Raw genomic sequence first — 14,109 nt, 5'->3', positions numbered from 1 at the left:
TAGGTAAAAAATTAATGTTACAATATTTTAAGATTAAAGACTAGGATAAATAAAGAGGGGAAGGATTTGCTGAACTAACAAATTGAATTGGAATACAAAAAAGGGAGGCGTGAGGAGGTCCGGGAAACAAGCTAATGAAAAATAAGTAATGGAAAGATTGAGTTGGTTTTAACTGTTTTTTATTTTGTATTTTTCTTTCTTTTTTCTATTTTCATTTTGTAATATTTTGAAAATTTTAATAAATATCTTCTAAAAAAAACCAAAACAAAAAAAAAACCAGCACCGTCTGCTACTGCATGTTGTCCTCTAGATGCACTTTATTGTTTTATTTAGATCGTTTAATAATGCGGCTCAAGGCAACAATTTGTAGGCACTGGTGAACCAGTGTATTCCCAGTCCATGTCACTTTCATGTGTTCATCCATAAGTCTGTTCCATTTTGTTTACACATAAATCCATTTTTTAAAAATCACATATGTGTACAGAAATATTTTAAATGCATCTAAATATGTATTCTAAGCATATTCTCTTTCAAAATAAACATATCTAAATGGACTTTCTCTCAGAATTCAAATTATTATTATTATTATATACATATGCAAAAGTCAGTGAATAACTGAGCTCCAATCTGTACATTACTCGAAGAGGTATAGATCAAGTCAGTTATGCAAAGAGCAATCCCTCAAGCATTTTCAACCATATGTGTAAACAGTCCCTGATGTAACTCCATCCTTATTTTTTGATTTCTGTGACTCTAAGGCTATACACATCTATGGTTTTCCTTTTGTCACATTGCTTCTAAGCATAGCTCTCTGGGGGGCTGTTAAAAATAAGTATGGCCTCTTTGCTAAATGGAAGGATGCTCAGAAAGTATTTCTAAGTAATATTGAAATAAGAAAAAAAGAAGGCTCTTATTTCTAAGTAGGAGCTACAACATACATACATATATATCTTTAGAAGTGGAAGCTAAAATTTTATAGATCAGTAACATTTGCAAGTGGAAAATGTGAACTCTGGAATGTTGGGGTTAAACGAGAAGGACAAGTCAGCAAACAAGCAAGCAATGAGGGAGTCAGAGCTGAAGAATCTCTGCTCTAGTCAATCTTATACCCAAGAAGAAGATTCCATTCATTTTCAAAAATTTAGCAGGTAGAGGTATGTAATTTGCTTAAGGCTGTTTTAATGCTATGTTTTACATTGCTGAAATCCACCTTGGTGAAGGACAGGTAATAATAATAATGATGATGATGTAGTAGTTTTTAGGGAGAGCCAAATTGATGCCTTGCAGATGTTCCTGGACTCCCACCACCCCTGACCACTGTGCCCTATTGTCTGGGGTTGAGAGTTTATCACATCTGGAGAATACCACAATTGCTATCCCTGATGTGTTTGTTCACTTGTTTGTTTTGGACTGATGTAACCTTGACAGTCCCAAAGTTGTGATCTAACAGGTTTACATATTGGAGAGACTATCTCTCGGATAAGCTGGTCTCCTGACTTAATGGCTTAATATACTAAAGGCAGTACTTTGCAGATGCTGCTGTAGCTAATAGGAATCCAGTGCAGTTCCCTCAGCAGAGGTTTAATAAGTATGCAGCAGTGAATACCACTTAACATCCTTGCTGCAGTGTTCTGTACCAGTTGCAGCTTCTTGACCAGTCTCAAGGGAAATCCCACATAGAGTATGCTAAAGTAGTCTAATTGTGCACTTACAACTGCATGAATCACAATGCCCAAGATATTCCTGCCCAAGAAAGGGCAGAGTTGGTGTACCAACTTAAGTTAATAATAAGAGCTCCTTGCCATGGAGGTTACCTAAGTCTCCAATGACAGAGATGGATCTAAGATAACTACAAAACTATGTACCTGTTCCATCAGTACATAAGTACATAAGTACAATTACATAAGTAATTTCGTTGTCCCCGAGAGGGGGCAATGACAAAAAAGATATTATTATTATTATTATTATTATTATTATTATTATTATTATTATTATCATCATCATCATCATCATCATCATCATCATCAGAGGAAGTTCAATCCAATTAAAAACAAGTAGACTACCTACACCCCAGACTTGGGAATCATTCTCCTACAAAAACCCACCAACTGCATTTGCCAGAGTGGTATAACAGTTAATCCCTCTCCCAAGGGAGCTCTAGAAATCAAAGCTCTGTGAGAGGAACAGAGGGCTCCTAACAATGCTCAGTATTCCTAACAATTTTTAGCACTGTTAACACACTACAGTTCCCAGGATTCTTTGGGGGAAGTCATGACTGTTAAAGAGAAATTATACTTCTTTAAATGCATAGTGCAGATGGGGCATTAGTATATTACAGTGATCCCAGAGCAACCCAATGAGCTGGATTAGATTGAATCAAGAGTTCAGGTTAAACTGGGGTAAATCGACCACTGGCTTTTGGTATTACAATACCAAATCAGATACGTATGATTCTTGCAGTTTCTGCCTAGCCAAGCAATGAGAAGATACAAAACAACAGCAACAACATAGAGTTTCTGTAAGAGTCTGGCACATTTCTGCAACACTTTATATTAGGGTTAATCAGCTGATAAAAATCAATGCGGCTGATCATCTGATTAGCTGAACCAAATTGTAATTAGTTTGTAATTAAGATCATTTGCAAGCATACCTCATGTGTGTAATTCCTAAATTAGTTTTATATAACACGGAGTAGATTGAGATGACTTGACTGTGCTCTCTTGTGCAAATTTTGAGTTTTGCTGCTTTTAAAAATCTGTTTCAGTGCTTTCTTCTCATTTCCAAATTATATAATGGGGTTATCTAAGGCCTCCTCTATATTCTTAAATCGAAGTCATCCCGCTCTTCAGATTGGCCCAGTGGCAGCTAGAATAAATTCAGGGAAGTTACATAGTGTGTTAAGAAACCTTAACTGGATTTCTGGCCACCTGATTTCAGCAAACTGGACATTCTGGTCCCTATCTATGCAGGAAAAAATGTTCCGCCTCTTCAAAAAGACACTAAGAAAGTGAGATGTGATTGAAGTCAATGGGAACTGAGTCCCTTTGAAGGACATGAAACACTCTGAAACATCTCAGCCTTCAATTTAATTCCACCTGACATAAACATGATTACCTTTTTTTTTTTTTTTTTTGAAATTAAAGCAAATCTGTTGTTTTGTCTGTGCTCATACACTTCAATTTAAAATAATCTCTGGGGTGTTAATTCTGTGGTGTCTTGTATTCAGTCATTATATGCTTGTAGAAAATCTTATTTAGCAGAAGGCTATCTTGTAATGATTTCAACAAGAGCTTTTGCATTACACATTCATCAGTTCAATGAAAGCTCTTGATCCTTCTCCACAAAGCATGCAATCTTTGTTTAGGGACTACATACCTTTATGGAAAAGGCTACTTTCAAATGCCTCCTTCATACCTTCTCAAAGTATACACTTGTTTTTTTGGGTGCTGCTGCTGGCCTTTCCCCTTGAGGTATGTGCGTTCAGAGCAACATCTGGGAAGGAGCACCTTTTTTGCATACACCTGTAGGTGTGCTATGTGATTGGTATACACACATACAGCATCATATAGGAATCCTGGTCATATGCAACCCCTATGCATGGATACATTCTACCATTTCTTTTCAAATGTCACTCCGAATGTACCATCTGGCAAAGAGCTGGGCCAGCGGCACATGCAAAGTCAAAAGGTGAGGGGTGGGGCATGGTCCCAATCCTCTCTTCAGCCATGCAGGGCTTATCTACACTGATATTTTGCCCTACTCTTTTGATGCACAGGTCCACTCTTAAAATCTCTGCATCCAAGCATCCCCCCTTTTCTTTTTTGCCATGAGCTTTCCCCACAAAAACCTGCTCTTTAGCACCCATTTGGAGCAAAGGTTTTAAGCAGATTGCTGCTTGCTCTGATTTAGCTTTAAAGAGCAGGCTTTTGTGGAAGAAGCTCTGGAGGAAACATTAAGGGCACTTAGATACAGCACTTTACAGTGTGGACCACGCCTGGAAAAAGCAAAAGAAAGGTAAGTGTGGATAAGCCGTCAGTGTACACATGAGAAGTTCTGAAAAGGTTTTGTCAGACTGGCATGGAAGCTTCAGACATACTAGCCTGGGATTTTCACCCTTCTTCCAGATCCTTAATACTTCCACTTGTTCTCTGGTATCTTCCTCGTCTTCCTAGACATCATTGATCAGTAGATGTCAACCTTTTCTAGGCTAGAATTCAAAGTCTGCTACATAGGATGCAGTGTTCTTCTTCCTACACTTTCCCCCTCCCTGCCCCCCAAATTTCTGCCCTCTCCTTTCTCTTTCCTTATGTGAAACACTTATTTTTTTAATTTTTGCTTGTGTCCCTGGTTTGACCCACATTAGTACTTAAGACTCCTGCCAGCCTAGCAGTTTGAAAGCACGTCAAAGTGCAAGTAGATAAATACTGCGCTCCGGCGGGAAGGTAAATGGTGTTTCCGTGCACTGCTCTGGTTCGCCAGAAGCGGCTTAGTCATGCTGGCCACATGACCCAGAAGCTGTACGCCAGCTGCCTTGGCTGATAAAGTGAAATGAGTGCCACAACCCCAGAGTCGGCTACGACTGGCCCTAATGGTCAGGGGTCCCTTTACCTTTACTTTGCTTAGTATTTAAGAATATAATTAGAACCCTGTTGTATTAGATCAGAAATTCATCTAGTCCAGAACTATATTTTGCATGGTGGCCAACCAGCTCTTTGTGAGGCAATCTCACATTTGAGCTCTTTATGAGACTCAGATGGATGCCGTCTGGATCTCATGCTTTGTTTACAATTTGTCAGTAAGATGTAAAACATAATCTATTGTCACCTGCCACTGCTTGGCAATCGCCCACATACAAATACATAGGGTACTAAATGTAATTGCATTGTGAGAACTTTTTTCCAATTACAGTGGTACCTCGGTTTAAGAACAGCCCTGTTTACACACTATTCGGTATAAGAACTCCGCAAAACCGGAAGTAGCGTTCCAGTTAGCGAACTTTACCTCAGTCTACAAATGTTAGCAGAACAGTGGAAGGGCACTGGCGGCGGGAGGCCTTATTAGGAAAAGCACGCCTCGGTTTAAGAATGGCTTTGGTTTAAGAATGGACTTCCGGAACGGATTAAGTTCGTAAACCGAGGTACCACTGTAGTTAGACATTGCTTACATCACACACTAGGTCCTTTTGCAGAGGGTGCTTTTTTCATATTGGCTCAAAACACTTCACTTGCATTCACCAAGTAATCCTTACAAAAATTCTGTATAAAAAAATTCCTTCCAGTAAAAATTCTGTAGACCAAGATGATGATTATGATGGATATACTGAAGCAAACATTTCAGGCCTAGTAATATGGCCTCATTGTGAGTTAATGACTGAACAGAAATTTGAACTCAATATTGTTTGCTCATAGCTCATTCCGGTACATAGCTTAAGTGTAACACTATACTACTGGCTATAGTATTTCCCTTGCCTAAGACTTCTGTATACCTACATACCTACATATAAATGAGCTACTTTAAAACCTTCAATGGTATGTCATAATTGCTCAGTCTTAGTAAATGTTCATCCTGAAATTACTGCAAACATACCGGTATATTTAATAATCATTTATAAACCAAATTTACCCAATACTGCACTGGAAAATCCTAACATAGCCTAGCACTTACAACGTTCTTTAAAAAATGGTGGGCTTCTGTGCAAAGCCAACAATGGGTGAAAAAATAGAAAAATGTCACTCAACTCAAATAAATATCCTTGGAATGCGATAGCAAATATGGACACAGAGCACATTTCCTTAATTGAAAATTCAAATGATGGGTCAAGGCTAGTTTTCAATGAAACATTCAGCAATGCTGAGTGAAAAATCAATAGCTGTTTTATTATAGATTTCTTCCTCCAAGCCCCAGGCAAACACTCATTTTCCCCATCATAAGGTTTTTATATCCTTAACTCTAATAGTGAATCAGCTCTTCCGTCTTTAAGCCATTCTGCACAATAGGGGTAAGATGAATGGTGTGAGACTGTGCCCTATTTAGAAAGGCTGCTGATTATATCTCTGAAAATTGTAGCTCAAAATTAAGGTTGTGCCTCAGGTCATCACACATTGAAAGGCATCCTCGCCTAGGGATGTAAGAAGGCAGCGATTTCTGTTCAAACCTGTACTTGTCATAATTAGTGCTGTTTCCATTCTGCTGCAATTCATTTCCCACCAAATACTGTACTACAATACTTGTCTAGCCGTCTGCTATTTAACATAAACATGAGCTACATAACATGAGCTACATAAGTTACTTAACCATTTGCATAACTTAACAATCATTTCAAGATGAAGGAAATGTCAAAACCACTTTTTAAAAGTCATTCATTACATATCATATGTGGGCTTCAAAAAGCACAATAGTGATATTAATGAATACTGGTTGTATTTGATCGACTGATTTCCATTCCTGACCACAGATGAGTATTTGAATTGCAACAATTTCTAGTTCCTTTTCCATTTTGTAGGAATTCTTTGACATTCTTCCCCTCTCCACAAAGCAACAACACTTATAAGGCCAAATTGCAAATGTGCAAAAGTAATATGTAATTGAAGTAGATCAGAATGATGGCAAACATTCATAGCACATTAACCATATGCTAATATAAAGTGATGGCAAAAATCTGATATGACATTAACAAATCAAAGCAATGTCGTAGTCAGTATATAGAAAATAAGCATAAATGCACATTTTAAAAAACCACATAATTCTGCATGAACTCTTGGTACATATGGTAATTCACATGGCCTATTTCAATTATACACAACCTCTGCACAATTGCAATGTAGCCTTGTAAGTTTCCTTTTCATGTTTGTTCATAAGTGAACTCTCATTCTTTTCTGTCCTTACATTTTAGATTTCCCTCTAGCTTTCTGAAAGGCAGAGGTGACCTGAACTGTCAATTTTTAAAATATGAAGGAGTAAGCTGCATTTAACTGACAAGGCGTAGTATAGTTGATTAGTTTCATGCATGCAAAAGAAGGGTAGACCCACACTCAGCAGGGCCTTCAAGTGTTTTTGCACTAAAAATGCCATCATCCCTGACCACTGGTCCTAGTAACTAAAGATGATGGGAGTCGTAGTTGAACAATAGCTGCAGACCCAAGTGTGGGGAACCCCTACACTGACTTGCAGCAGCTATCCAGGGTTTCAGCCAAAGACCCTTTCCCAGCCTACCTGGATATGGTAGAGACTGAATCAGCGACCTACAAGAACACACTATAGAATAAACAATATTTTCTGCTGAGTTTATTCTAGGTTTTAAATTATGAATGTATGAGCTCTCACACACTTTCTCAATGCCCCCCTTCAGATATTAAGATTATCAGTAAATTCTTATATATTGTGGAGAATATCCTACATTTTTTTAATACACACACACACACACACACACACACACACACACACATAATCTGGGTATTGTCACTGTATGAAAAACAGTGGGGCCAAATTTGATCAGTAGAATGTTTGGTATCTGGTGGGTGGGGCTTGTGTGTTTTCCTCTGGAATCAGCCGCTCCCTCAAGTGTGTTCTTCTTTATGTTCAGTTAAGATTGCCAGTTATGAGAGACCAACTGCCTCGTATTGTTTCTTGCCTCAGACTTGTCTCATGTTGTTGTATTTAGTTTTTCTCATTATGCTGCTTTGTCACAGTATTATTATTATGTGAGCCACTTAATCATCATAACCTCCAATAATAGAATCAGATTTTAAAAGTAAGCTAAACTAATTTTCTTCAAAATATAAGTAAAATCAGCAGGTGTTTTTTTTAATAGGCATTGTAAAATAGAATTCAATGTTAAAAATAAAATTACATGTTAGCAATACATGTCAATATCTGGGTAGTAGGGTTGCCTAAACATTCGCAGCAAACACCAAAAAATGATATTGCAAAGTTAAAGGTAAAGGACCCCTGACAGTTAAGTCCAGTCATGAACAATTCTGGGGTTGAGGTGTTCATCTCGCTTTACTGGCCAAGGGAGCCAACATTTGTCTACAGACAGTTTTTCCGGGTCATGTGGCTAGCATCACTAAGCCGCTTCTGGCAAAACCAGAGCAGCACACGGAAACACCGTTTACCTTCCCGCCAGAGTGGTAACTATTTATCTACTTGCACTTTGATGTGCTTTCGAACTGCTAGGTTGGCAGGAGCAAGGACCGAGCAACGGGAAGCTCACTCCGTCTCAGGGATTCAAACTGCTGACCTTCTGATCGGCAAGCCCTAGGCTCAGTGGTTTAGACCACAGTGCCACCTGCATCGCTGATATTGCAAAAGCCCCTTCCTAATATCAATGGGCAGCAAGTTCCAGAGCATAGATGCTGCCACACTGAAGGACTGATTCCTTGATGGTGCCACTTATAAGTATCAGTTCCACAGATCAAAGCAGTCAAACAACTGTATATGGGGTAGGCATGTATGATGAGTGAGCTGCATGCATAGAACAATAGAATCATAGAATTCTATAGTTGGAAAGGACCCCAAATGTCACCTAGTTCAACCCCCTGAAATGCAGGAATATGCAGGTAGGACTGAACACGTGACTTCAGCATTATCAGCACCATGCTCTAATCATCTGAGCTAAGATGGAGGTAGGTCAATATGATCCTGTGGGTGCTACCCAAACCAGCATAAAAAATCTAGATTTGAGAGGGTGGAAAACCACAGGAAAGAGGGATATATTCTTCACAAGCCTACAATCCCCCCCCCCAATACTGTGAAATATATCCTACTGAAATCAATGGGCCTTACTTCCAAGTAAACATGATTAGGAACAGACTGTTAGTCTATAATCCTGACATTCCACAGCAGTCAACGAGATTTAGGTGCCCATACCCAACTGTTGGCACAAGAATTAATCTGAACACATTTTTTTCTCCTGCTGGTCTGGCTGCTGTCTGGCTCAAAAAGCTTCAGGTTGATAATGTATATATTAAAAGTAAAGAGTCTGTCACACACATTCAGGCATGCAGCCACAATGAGTTTGTAATTATATCCAGGAAATCCCTCTGAAGGCAGCTGGATGGTGCACTTTTTTCTTTTTTCTTTTTTTAAAGGAAAGGAGAAATTGGCCCACTTGAAATTAAATCACTACATTCTGAATATGTCCAAGAAAATATAATGCAACGGCCCTGTAAGCCTTCCTCTCATATTAAATTTGCTGCTACTGGTGCCAACTGGATCAAACAAAAATTTGGAAAGGTGTACTCTAAAAGTAGCCAAATCCCATTCTCCCTTAATTACGAGGCTTGCGTGTTGGGATGCTGTACTAAATCATTCTCGCCCAGATGTACTATAATTATACTGGTGAATTAGCCTTATGCTGAGTAACATCATGTACCATAGGTAATAATCAGTCCCCTGAGCTCATCCATTCTACTCATTTGCTCCCTTATGTTCATGAGAAAGGGCTATCTTTGGATTGTTAATTATTTTTTTCTTTTTTCTTTTTTAAGGAAACTCCTGGTTGCGGTTCGAGGACCCGATCCCCCCAAAGTGGAATGAATACACAAGGGCACGTGATATAAGGTTAATGGGCAAGAAAAGGCCACAACTTTATTGATTACAGCAAGTGAAAAGGTATTGGCTTAGGCATTGGATTATGTCAGCTGACTCCACCCCCTCAGAGAGGGGTGAGTCAGAAACAAGGGGGGTTTATTCACCAGTAGGTAGAGCCTGTTGATGCTAATCCAACTATAAGCTCTCCCCTGATGTCACCGAGGGTCGTGCCATGGCCTCCCGCCAAGCAGGCATCGGACAGAATACACGACCGCCAGATTCCTTTAACGGAATACCCAAAAATTGAAGGTGCAGGCGATGGCCACACCTAGCTCTTCGACGCCACAACACATTTTTCCAATGCCTAACCTACCCACCAATACCACGAAAGTTGTGACGATTGCTACGAGGTAGGCGAAAAAACTAAAAAGCCTAATGCCAAATGGAAAAATTCCTACCAGGCCCCCCGGACAACCAGGTGACCAACCTAAGGTCCATAGCAAGGCCAAGGAAACTAAGACCCTGAGCTAAAAGGGAGTGGAGGGTGGGTGACTCGCGATGGGACGACAAAGAGTGAGGCTGAGGAGGGGCTGGCGCCACAGCATTTAGGCTGCTGTACACGCCCCCTCGGAGGCACCTGGTTGGGTGCCTGCCGATGGGTGTGGGCGCCAGCCAGGTGAGTGGAAGGCAGGGGGCTGACGCCCCCTGCTAGAGGTGGAGCTCGGCTCCCACCCACAACCACTCCCCTCTCTTCCAGGAGGAGAGTCTTTATCTTACAGGAAACACACACACAATTCTTTTCGGAGCTGAGAAATAGGTAGCCAGGAGCTGTGAACATGGAGCTAGAAGTCACTGCCAATGAAAATTAGTATTTCTGGGGCAAGTTGCAACCTGAATAGGATACAGTGGTACCTCGGGTTACATATGCTTCAGGTTACATACGCTTCAGGTTACATACGCTTCAGGTTACAGACTCTGCTAACCCAGAAATAGTGCTTCAGGTTAAGAACTTTGCTTCAGGATGAGAACAGAAATCGTGCTCTGGTGGCGTGGCGGCAGCAGGAGGCCCCATTAGCTAAAGTAGTTCTTCAGGTTAAGTACGGACCTCCAGAACAAATTAAGTACTTAACCTGAGGTACCACTGTACATTGAAACCCTTCTAGCTGAGGATAGCCAATGTTGTGTCTGGGTGGAGGAAGTCATTCCGTGATGCAGCAACCTATTACCACCAATGACTCACCACACATGGCACCTGCACAGAGAAACAGTTCCCTAGCAGCTCAAGACATTTCCCCATTTCCAACATTCTGTGAATCTTTCCCAAGATTACATCACACTCACATATGACCAAGAAATGGAGCTGGGGATGGAGCTATGCAGACAACAGAACATGAAAAATCAAGCACTATATTTGAGGATAGCATTGATACTGGGTGTTGTGTCCTAACATCAAGCAAAATTCTCCTGGGCACCAGTGGGGCACCAAGATATATGGTACCAAGATATGCGGGCCAGGTTTGTGGCACCTTGGAGTATTCCAAATGACCAACTTTCTCTGAATAAACTCTAGGCTGACTGGCTGCCCACTTTTCATAACATGAACCGGGCACATTTTTAGAAGGATGGCTGCAGTAGATTTGCCACACAGACAGGGTGCACCCATTTCTCCCACCTACTCCATTCACTATTGAAAAATGGCAAGGTGGGTGAAATTTGCAGGCCTCTCCACAGTGGATAAAACCTGCTAAATGGCTAGCCTAGAGTTTTGTGGGTATTTGACCTGTAAACTGTAAACATAAGAGAAGTGCCTTTAAGTAAAACAAGAACAACTTTCAAACTGCAGACAAATAGGACCAGGGCCATATATCCTAGTCACATTTAAATATGTTTTTGGGTGGGAATAGCTACAAAGGGATGAACTTCATGGGTTAAATAATTTCCTCTGATTACAAGCTAGACCTGTAACTTGTGAAATGGTGCCTCATTCTAGTATCTTCCCAAAGTACAGAGACATAAATTTCACTCTTGCAAATCTTTTATTCTCCTCCCCCTCCGCCCACAAGTGCTGGGAATGGAAAATACTGGTAAATGATTTCCCTATGATTACAAGCTAGACCTGTTAGTCACAAAGGAGTCTCTCCCCTCACCCCGCAATCCTTGCATTTACCTTTAGAGGGAGACTTGAGTTTCAAACTTAAATTATCTGAATCTAACGAATACCCTTGGGACACGGGTGGCGCTGTGGGTAAAACCTCAGTGCCTAGGACTTGCCGATCGTATGGTCGGCGGTTCGAATCCCTGTGGCGGGGTGAGCTCCCGTCGTTCGGTCCCAGCTCCTGCCCACCTAGCAGTTCAAAAGCACCCCTAAGTGCAAGTAGATAAATAGGTACTGCTTTATAGCGGGAAGGTAACGCCGTTTCCGTGCACTGCGCTGGTGCTGGCTCGCCAGAGCAGCTTTGTCACGCTGGCCACGTGACCCGGAAGTGTCTTCGGACAGCGCTGGCTCCCGGCCTCTTATGCGAGATGAGCACGCAACCCCAGAGTCGGTCACGACTGGCCCGTATGGGCAGGGGTACCTTTACCTTTAACGAATACCCTTACTATTTTTATCTAGTATAGAGGGGGAAACCAATTGGTTTCATTCTGAAAAAGTGTAACAAAACTGTAGCACACAGACACACCTCAAATTGGGCAGAATGTGACAGTCCTCAGACCAACTCCCCCCCCCCCCAATCTGCTAAGTCTTTAGGGCTCATTGGCACAAATTCCAATTACAGTATTTTGAATAGAACTGTAAACACATATGAATGATAAACAGATATGCTTACCCTATGGAAATATATGGAGCAGCCCACACATGGTATAGTGCTACTGCATGGCTGAGAAAAACACCTGTGGCATCTCTGAACTAGGTCATTTATATGTGTGTGGGTGCACCCCTAATTTCAAGTCTTTGTGTATGTATTTTATAAAGAAAATATATATTGCTCCTAGCAAAAGAGATCTAGACATATATTAAAACAGTCTGACATTCATCTTCTAAGCCTTTAGAATATCTCAGGGTTTCCGACATAGCACCTGTCAGAATATAAATATCAAAACTAGTGATCAAAAATTGCTTCTTCTTTTTTCAACAGAGCATTAACAATATATCATAATGGGAGGAACCTATTCCCACACACTTTTATAATCAAGCATCATATTCAGTTCAGGTGCTTTTTCTGCTACAGTGTCAGGAGCTGGAGTCAGGTGTAGGTCAGCAATAAAACACCCGAAGCCAGTGAAGTTAATGCTTTATTCAAAGAAACAAAACAGCTCAGTCCTAGTGGTCGCAGCAACCCTTCTCAGTAGGTTTTTCCCCAATGAGGCAGTTGCGAGGACTGAACTTCCCTGCCTTCCCACCACTCTCTAAGGTTCCTCCCCAGGTTCCTTCCCCAGCAGCCTAAAGCTCCTTCTCGTTGTCTGTCACCTTCATTTCTTTGCATGTTCTGGAAGACTGGGAGGAGGGAGCTGGTCACAGCTGGAGGGGGAGACTCCCTGGATTCTTCAGCAGCCTGCCTCCACTCTGTCTCCTGGCCCCACTCCTCTCCTGCCTCTGAGTCTGCACTACTCTCTGCCACAGCCTCTTCCTGCTCACTAAACCCTGTTACCGCTTCAGTTTCTGACACCTCCTCCTGCCAGTCTTCTGTCTCTTCTCCATCTGACACCCCTCCCCATTGTTGTCCCACCACCAATCCCCTGGCTCTGAACCTTAGAATCATAGAATCATAGAGTTGGAATAGACCACAAGGGCCATCGAGTCCAACCCCCTGCCAAGCAGGAAACACCATCAGAGCACTCCTGACATATGGTTGTCAAGCCTCTGCTTAAAGACCTCCAAAGCAGGAGACTCCACCACACTCCTTGGCAGCAAATTCCACTGTCGAACAGCTCTTACTGTCAGGAAGTTCTTCCTAATGTTTAGGTGGAATCTTCTTTCTTGTAGTTTGGATCCATTGCTCCATGTCCGCTTCTCTGGAGCAGTAGAAAATAACCTTTCTCCCTCCTTTATATGACATCCTTTTATATATTTGAACATGGCTATCATATCACCCCTTAACCTCCTCTTCTCTAGGCTAAACATGCCCAGCTCCCTTAGCCGTTCCTCATAAGGCAAAGTTTCCAGGCCTTTGACCATTTTGGTTGCCCTCCTCTGGACACGTTCCAGTTTGTCAGTGTCCTTCTTGAACTGTGGTGCCCAGAACTGGACACAGTACTCCAGGTGAGGTCTGACCAGAGCAGAATACAATGGCACTATTACTTCCCTTGATCTAGATGCTAGACTCCTATTGATGCAGCCCAGAATTGCATTGGCTTTTTTAGCTGCCGCGTCACACTGTTGGCTCATGTCAAGTCTGTGGTCAACCAAGACTCCTAGATCCTTTTCACATGTACTGCTCTCAAGCCAAGTGTCACCCATCTTGTATTTATGCCTCTCATTTTTTTTGCCCAAGTGCAATACTTTACATTTCTCCCTGTTAAAGTTCATCTTGTTTGTTTTGGCCCAGTTCTCTAATCTGTCAAGGTCGTTTTGAAGTG

The sequence above is a fragment of the Podarcis liolepis genome (assembly GCF_965112155.1).
Source record: "Podarcis liolepis genome assembly, chromosome: Z".
Taxonomy (NCBI): Eukaryota; Metazoa; Chordata; class Lepidosauria; order Squamata; family Lacertidae; genus Podarcis; species Podarcis liolepis.
The sequence above is the reverse complement of the archived record's forward strand: the minus strand, read 5'-3'. Positions refer to the sequence as shown.